The sequence below is a fragment of the Octopus sinensis genome, linkage group LG12 (genome assembly GCF_006345805.1).
Source record: "Octopus sinensis linkage group LG12, ASM634580v1, whole genome shotgun sequence".
In the NCBI taxonomy this organism is placed as follows: domain Eukaryota; kingdom Metazoa; phylum Mollusca; class Cephalopoda; order Octopoda; family Octopodidae; genus Octopus; species Octopus sinensis.
In genome coordinates this window covers 17,736,554-17,746,121 of record NC_043008.1, presented here as the reverse complement: position 1 = coordinate 17,746,121, position 9,568 = coordinate 17,736,554, and the positions used below count along the sequence as shown (strand labels likewise).

General features: G+C 34.0%; 1 long non-coding RNA gene across 1 annotated transcript in view; it reads right to left on the bottom strand.

Annotated features, from left to right (window-relative positions):
* Positions 1–7,662: 7,662 nt before the first annotated feature.
* Positions 7,663–9,568, bottom strand: part of LOC118765516 — a 9,693-nt gene continuing 7,787 nt past the window's right edge. The window contains exon 3 of the long non-coding RNA XR_005001379.1: positions 7,663–7,673. This is a non-coding gene — a long non-coding RNA (uncharacterized LOC118765516). The remainder of the gene's footprint in view (positions 7,674–9,568) is intronic.

Genomic DNA, 9,568 nt, shown 5'->3' with positions numbered 1-9,568 from the left:
ATACATATATACATTCACACACACATATATATATGCATACAAACATATATATATATATATATATATTTCAGAATGTCTATGGTATTACGGTGTATGCGCGTGTGTAGTAATACAGATAGATATGTATATAACCGATTGTTTAAACATTTAAATGTTTAAGCAAGCATGAATGCCGTGCAAATTTACACATCGCCATCATAGTATATATATATACAGCAAGTCAGCTGGTTTTAAGCTATCTCTTTACAAGACACTTTGACGAGGGGATTTGATATCAGGAAAATAAAATCTTCATGAAATATTCATTAATTTTTAATTCATGAAGGATTCGTTCATTTCTTTATTCATCGCGTTGCTTCAGTGTAAATAGTTAAGTGTGTAGTTCTATGTTCCATTTTTAATGTTAAGTGAACTAGTCTATTTGTTAGTTATATACGAGGGGATGCTGAAATGCTCCTGGCTTTGGGTTAAAGAAAATACAGGAGGATAAAATTAATTATGATTTTATTCAACATATTCTTCTCTCAGATTCGCACACTTATTGCAGCTGTCCTTCAGTTTTTCTAAGCACTGTAAGAAAACACGGAAGGCTGGGTCCCCAGCCAGGCTTTCCGCGACATTCTTAAAACCAGGAACTTTTCAGCACATCCACGTATCTTGTTAACAGTACATGCTCTTGTGTTGGTAAGGAGGTACGTATCACAGTAATCCTCATTCGTAGTGCGCCTTATTATTATCTCAATCGTAGTTTGTATTTTGCGTTGCCATCGCATATGAGAAATGCATTGCTTGTCACCCACGAATGAACTTCGATATTTCTGAAATCAATGTGGTTGATGTTCGTTATAACAGTCGATATAAGGCTTCCAGTAATGGAATTCCAGCTGATAGCAGTTAGGGATACATGGATTATATAACGTGAAGAATGCTTAGTTGGAAAATAAGACACACGAGAAAGCTTGAGAATATGTGAAACGTGTCATGATATTCACATGCTGGAGTATTTCTAAGAACTTGAACAGTGGCTGTGTTGTAAGAAGTTAGCTTACCTACCACATGGTTCCTACTTCAGTCCCACTGCGTTGCACATATGATGCACAACATAGTACTTCTCCCATACCAGAGTCGGGGCTGCTGCTGCACACACAGACATCCGGAGAATTACTCAAATGTTTGACAATATGAGAGAGAATCGCTCCAGATTTTGGTCGTCAGTCCGGCATGCTGTCTCCTTTCCCTGCCTATTATACAGATAATACAAGAGAGCTTTCTAGTTCGCTTGAAGCTTTATAGTACAGAGGTAGAAAATGAATGAAATGAGTAATAAGGAAAGTTTCTAACAGTGCAGAAAGTTTAAGAAATCTTTATATTTCGGGTGTAAAAGTCTATCCTCAGAAGACTACAGACAAATAAATGTGTATTTACATAGATTGTGGCATGTTGGCTAGTGCGGTGCTTGTGCTAATAGCAGCAGTGGTTATGAGAGTAGCAACAGTTCCTCAAATGCAACAGAAATATAAAGATTTCTTTAACAATTTCTGTCTTGTTAGACGATGTTCTTCTTTACCGTTTCTGATAGTATAATGACATTGTCTCCTTTTTTGCTCTTCTGCACTCATCAATCACTCGACTCTTTTCTCATTTCCTACATTCAACAGGGTGTCCAACACCGCCAGATGTCGCACTAATCAATTTTTCCATCCTTACTCTCCCGTATGTCAGTCATATTGCGCTCCTTTCCTGCTTAAGCTTTTCACTCTGGTCTCAAATATGAAGCGAAACATTTGCGACATCACCCGCCACTTGCATACAAAGTCATAAGCACACTCTGTAATTAAAACACATAGAAAGTGGAGTTTCTTGGAGTTGCTATTTAAGGTGAGTGTGCTACTTTGGGATACAGAATCTCTTCTATGGTCATTTTTCATATGTGGAGAAATGATTATAAAAAATATTGGAAAAAACACTCATCTATTTTCATAAAATACTTTTATTAAAGTCTGTGGTAGCCGTGGATGGTACCAATCCATTCTGTACGACTTTCTGCACGGACACTTTCTTTGGTCATCAGTCAGGCATGCTCTCCCCTCTCACTGCCTATTATACAGATAATACAAGAGCCTTGTAGTTCGTTTGAAGCTTTATAGTACAGAGGTAGAAAATGAATGAACACTTTCTGTACGACGTAATTTGAAACTTTAGATTTCATCTAAATTCACTTAAAAATTAAAACCCATCCATTTCTTTTTTTTTCCTTCTCCTAACAGTGGACAAAGAAAAAAAGAAGTGAAATAGAGATAGAAATATTTTGCGTGTATTATTTCGTAAATATTTCCAGAATAGATTTACACATACAATAATCTACACACTTCCATCCAAATATGGATATCTCGTCAGTCTCCACACTCTTTTGTTTTACTGGACTTATTTTATCAATAACTGGGCAGTTTCAAGTTTATAAAGATGCAGTGACATCAAGGCACACCCCATTAATACTGTGGCAACATTGTAATTATTCGACCATTTCTATGTAACCGTCTAAATGAATCCGCCAATTAAAAAAAAGGTGAAAATCAACATGAATTTTCTAAAATATATCGTATTATTTTTTCTCGTTTAAATTGTTTAAATTGCAGTAATGGAGCACCACTCATTATTTACAGAAAGGATTCAGAAAATAATAATGATGATAATAACAACAACAACAACAACAACAGCAGCAGTAACAACAGTAACAACAAAAATATTAAAAAATAATAATATAAACAATAATAATAATAATGATGATGATGATGATGATGATGATAATAAAAATACTACTACTACTACTATTACTACTACTACTACTACAACTACTACTATTACTACTACTAATAATAATAATAATAACGATGATGATAATAATAATAATAATAATAATAATAATAATAGTAACGATGATATTAATAATAATAATAATAATAATAATAATAATAATAATAATAATAATAATAATAATAATGTTACACATTATAAACACTAAAATACGTGTCCACGTTCGAAGCTTCACACTTGATCACATGAACAGGCTCTTCTCTTCATTTTCTCTCTTCTCATACACACTCATATATACAAACCCACACAATCACACATCAGTAGAGAAATGAAGTTTACAGATAAGCACTCTTTCATACACGCTACCACATGCTTTTATACACAGTTATTCACACGCACACACACACACACACACACACACACACACACACACACACACACACACACACACACACACACACAAGAACACTTGTACATAAACACTGACACAGAATACCCACAAATATACGTTCGTATTAACGCACAAGCGTGAAACCTAAGAAAGCGGTACGATAGTAAAAACACATACTTCGCACTACATACATCGAAACACGCAAACGCAAAGATATACAGACAATTGATGTAAACGAACAATGTTTATTTAAACGGATTGCTTCATTCAGCAGCAAGGGAATAGCACACTTCTGTTTACTGTAATAAATTATAGAGAAATATCTTCTTAATTTCTTTGCGTCGCAAACTTGAATAATTTTCCGTTGTTTTCTAGTGTTTTCTAAATATGTTATATTTTCTTTTGATTTTTTTGTTTCTAACATGTTATATTGTGTTATATAATGAATTATTGTCTTAATTTAGTATAATTTAACTAAATTTACTGCACTTGTTATTTATTTCTGTTTATCACAATGTTAGTGTTTCAATTGACTTTGTTATGTGTTGTTATTGATGTTGTTCAAAAATTATAATTAATGCCGAGATGGTTGCGGCTGTCAGAACTGGTAGAGTAGCTTAGAAAAATGATTTACAGTCTTTAGCTTCGGCCCTTTACATTCTGAGTTCTAACCCTACAAAACGCAACTGTGCCGTTCATCATTTCTAGTTCGATAAATTGAAGTTTCGATCAAGTAATGATTCGATTAAATACAAACATGTTCGTATACAGCTGTAACATATTTTCAATATTGCAGATCACCAATAATTGTCCAATAATATTAACGATAGGTGGTGGTTAGATAAAGGATAATAATATACGGGTGCTGAATCAATGAAGAAAATATATCCATTTAACGAAAAAGAGTCTTTGCATCCAATGCAAATATCATTTCTACTGTTTGCACCCAAATTCTTACTATTTTAATTGTTTCAGTCATTTCACTGTGGCCATGCTGGAGCACCACTTTTGGTCGAGCAAATAGACCCCAGGACTTTGTAAGCCTAGTACTTATTCTATCGTTATCTTTTGCCGAACCGCTAGGTTACGGGAACGTAAACACACTAGTATCGGTTGTCAGGCGATGTAGGGGGGACAAACACAGACACACACACACACACACACACACATATATATATATATATATATGACGGACTTCTTTCAGTTTCCGTCTACCAAATCTACTCACAAGGCTTTGATCGGCCCGAGCCTATAGTAGAAGACACCTGCCCAGTGGGATTGAACCGGAACCATATGGTTGGTAAGCAAACTACTTACCACACAGCCACTCAAGAATAATATTTATGTACACTACAATAAATCTTAAACAGAAAGTGTATGCATATATATAAATATATTATATATATATATACATATATACGACAGGCTTCTTTCAGTTTCCGTCTACCATATCCACTCACAAGGCATTAGTCGGCCCGAGGCTATAGCAGAGACACTTGCCCAAGATGCCACGCATTTGGACTGAACCCGGAACCATGTGGTTGGTAAGCAAGCTACTTACCACACAGCCACTCCTGCGCCTATATATATATATATATATATATATATATATATATATATATATATATAAATATATATATATATATATATATATATATATATTTACTATTAATATATTTGCATACATTCATAGACTCACTTGATATTACTCTCTCACCGTATCAATCAGAATATCTACTGTAGTTATACCTCGCTGTTCACAGGGCCTCAGATTTGTTGAGAGGGGACTCTTTGATTACATCGACCCCAGTGCGTAACTGGTACTTATTTAATTGTCCCCGAAAGGATGAAAGGCAAAGTCAACCTCGGCCGAAATTGTTCTCAGACGAAATACCTATTTCTTTACTACCCACGAGGGGCTAAACACAGAGAGGACAAACAAGGACAGACAAATGGATTATGTCGATTATATCTACCACAGTGCGTAACTGGTACTTAATTTATCGACCCGGAAAGGATGAAAGGCAAAGTCGACCTCGGCGGAATTTGAACTCAGAACGTAACGGCAGATGAAATACGGCTACGCATTTCGACCGGCCTGCTAATGTTTCTGCCAGCTTGCCGCCTTGTATTTGACAACATAAAAAGTGGTTAAGGCTGCCAGCTGGCAGAATCGTTAGCAAGCGGGCAAAAATGTTTAGCGTCATTACGTACGTCTTTATGTTCTGAGTTCAAATTCCACCGTGATCAACTTTGCCGTACATCCTTTCGGTTCGATAACATATGTTAAAGTTGAGCGCTGGGCTCCATGTATTCGACTCACCCGGACCCTGTGAACATTTTTGCCGCGCACTAAAATTTAGGCTCAGTATGAAAGTAGTATTGAAGGAGATGAGGTGGCAAAATTTTTAGCAAGTTCAGAAAAATGCTTAGTGGCATTTCATCCATCTTTACGTTCCGAGTTCAAATTCAACGCACACACAGACACACAGACAAACACAGACATATATATAAATATATGTGTGTATATATATATATACTATATATATATATTATGTATATACATACATATATAATTATATTTATATATGTATATATATATATATATATATATATATATATATATATATATATAACGGGAAGCTTCATGAAAATAGACAAAAACGACGAAGGCAGGTTTACGGAAATAAACAAAAGACGAAGGCAGGTGGAATACAAACAAACAATTGTATTAATATGGCGCTCAGGAAATATAAATAAAACAAGTCTTTAACGTTTCGAGCCTACGCTCTTCTACAGAAAGATACACAGAGAAAAAACACAGGAAGAAGGAGAGAAAAAAAATGCGTGCAGAGGCTAGCGAATCAACATGGCAATCTGATTTCGGCCAGAAGTCAAAGATCAAACGGGAGACGCAAGAGCGAAATCAGGGGAGATAATAGGGTTAAATGACCTCATACATACGGTCAAAATAGCAAAGATGAAATAAAGAGAAAAAACACAAGAGCATGATGATACAGATGAACATGATTATTACTATCAGTAGTTTATGCCTCCTTTCTTAACTCCTTAGTATGAAATATTATTGTATAGTCCTGACGTTTACTTGCCACTAAGGTGTTCGTTTCTTTATCTTCAGGAGTTGACGCTATTCTTTCATATATTTGAAATTTAGTGGATTTGTGTCCAGCTATAAGATTTTTGTGTTTGATTCTTTTTTGTTTTGAACCATATAGTGTTTCTTTCCACCTGAATGCTTTTGTGAACTAATCGATATTTTCAACAACTTAGTTATTTCATATCATTTCTTCTTTTGTTTTTATTCTAAGATGAAAAAAAATAAATAAATATTAGTATTTGTTTTGATATTGATGCTTCGAAGAGGTCGGAAAATATTTTCCCAAATTATTAGTAATCAATTCGATCGATTCCTAGATGAATATTGATGTGTGCAAGACATAGTAACCTACAGCAATATCATTGGAATAAAAATCATTATTTCATATACGAGACTATCTTAATAGAAATACTTTGTTTTTCAACCGGCGCCTTGTCTATCAAAGCCACAATTTTTTCAATAAAGTTTAGCCCAGTCGTACTAACAAGTGTATTCATTTTAATATGTATTCTTTATTCTGTTTTCGCGTGGTTTCTGCTGCACTTCACTCCATGTGTTATATCTTGTCCTAGATAATATCCTTAATTTTTAAGATATCCAATTAAGAATTCTGGAGTAAATATCTTGTATTATTTAGTATCCTAATTCTGAGTAATCAAGAAAATTTTAAATTAAGTTGACAATTACTGACCCTTCGTCTTCTACTTTACGATGCAGCTTTGGTGAGTAATTAGTTGTTTTCTAATGTTAAAAAAAGTGTTAACCCTGTAGTCATATCCGGTGAACATGGCAATATTGATATAAGAAGTAGCTGTTATTTAACCCCTGATTGACTTCACAACTGATCGATGACTTTACAGATTCGATAATCTAGGAAGTGTCTTTTTTGCGCTATAATGTATTTCAACTGTATTACGCCATGCAGGGTCAGTTATAATTCGCTAAAGCGTGTATTCCTAGCAATGTTGACAATAACTTTTATGTAATATAAACAACCTTAACTATGATGTCTCGTTGTGATATCTAAGAATGTTTAAAAATAATTTAAATATTCAGCCTCATCATACTATTCTAGGACGATTTGACCAGATTACTCAGGAGGTTAAGCGTTTATTTCGACAAAGGAATAACTTCGAATATTGTTGGTCATATAACATTTTACGATGGATTGCATTTAGCTACATCTTTTACACCTTGTGAAGGAGTTTCATTGGGGGAGGGCGCCCAATAATTTTCAAGAGTGGCGTGAGGCTTTCTGGTTATATTTGTTAGTCTCTTAACGAGAGCATGGTCAAATAATGGGACATTTATGAAAAAATGCAAAAGTATTTACCTTATACCTTTAGTTTTCTTATCCTACTATCTTAGCGCTGCTTAACATTTTCCATACATATAGACACCCGTTATATCCCTCAAAACCGTCTCTAATTCTGAATTGTAGTTTTAACATTTGCCTTTATTTTGTAATTATTTTTGTCACGAGACTCAGGTTAAGAACCACTGTATAAAGCTTAGATATTATTATCGTGTAAATACAACCATCTTTTTTCAGTTAATAACTTATAAACAAGTTTAATCCGCAATTTTCATATATATGAAATAATGTGATTTTTAAAAATCAAGAGAAATGCTGAAAATATTATCAAATCATTATAGTAACATGCTAAGCAATATTAGCTTAATTTAAAACATTGAAATATATTTTTTAACTTTAGCAAGATAAAAATGGGATATATTTAAAAATAGGAAATAAAACAAGAAGTATGTTGTAGGTTCCACTACTCCTCAATTTAATTAAGTCTTTAAAGAAATTGAAACATAGATTGGAAAAATAAAAAAAATTTAAATAAGCAAAATTTTTGATATTAAATGTTTAGGTTACTCGTAGTAATTCTTTTAAAGAAAAATTTATAATATAAAACCAAATGTTAAACTAAATTTCAGGTTTAAATATTACAGAAAATACTAGGTAAAACTAAAATCTGTGCAAAATCTTTTCTTTTTTAAAGAATCTTTTTTTTCATATTTTCGTACAAATAAATACAATATTAGATACTGTGCAAATTTTTCGTATATCTTTTCTTTAAATTTAACTTTATTTCAAAAGTTTACTTTTTGTTTGAATTTTTTTCAGAACTTCTTACTCCAAGCATTCTAACTTGACATTGCCTTACACATGCCTTATCTGTAATTGACACATTTGAGCTGGCCACTGTACATCAAATAATTCGCAATGAATGCAAAGATACGGAAGTATCTTCACGAATATATTGGATCTTGATTCGTGTCCCTCCAAAAGGGTGACACAGATGTCCCCTAGTGTGTGGTATGTAACAAAACTTTGTGCAATGATGGAATGCGACCCTCATGCTTGGAATGCCACTTGAGGACAACACATCCTACTCTTGCAGACAAGCTCATGGGATTCTTTGAAACAAAAAGACATTCCTTGAAGCAAGCTAAGTTGGACGGTAGTGGGGCATTTCGGCAACAAACTTCAATGGTTGTTGAGGCTTCCTATGAGATCACCATGTTGACTGCAAAGAGCAGGAAGAGCCATATCATGGGAGAGTCTCTCATAAAACCAAATCTACTCCTTGCAGCAGAACTCGTTCTGGTGAAAGTTAGCGCAAACAAATTTTCTCAGATTTCACTATCGAAAACTTGTCTTTGGATGAAGTGCAAGAGGAGTTTATTGTGCTGAAGTTCAACTCCCCAGCTAAAGAAGACTTCAATAAGTAGATCTTGAAACGTTTTGGCCCAAGTACCTTCTTATTTATCCTCTGATCTCACGTCAGGCTTCGGATTTTAGCTATGTTTCTTCGTGAAGCTGCATTTTCCACGCTCGTTGCCCTCAAGACCAAGTACAGAAAGAAGCTCAACATTTAACGTGACTTTCTCTGTGCTCTCTTTGGCATTCAACCATGCATTCAAAATATTGTAGCTAAGAAGCAGCGTCAAGAATCTCAATAATAATGTGACTAATTCATATTCAATAAGAAATACATTTTTTGTTATGAAGCACTGTCAAGTATCTCACTTTTTGTACAATGTGATTATATATAAAATTATACATATGTTGTATAATGTGACTAATACATATTCAATAAAACGACTTAAAGCATAATTTAGATTTTATTTAAGATGTGGGAGGGAACCTTATTCATAGATGCAAGGAGGGCGTGGAGAGAAGGAAATTTTCCTAGTAGAGGCGTGGTAGTAAAAAAAAATTAAAACACCTCTGG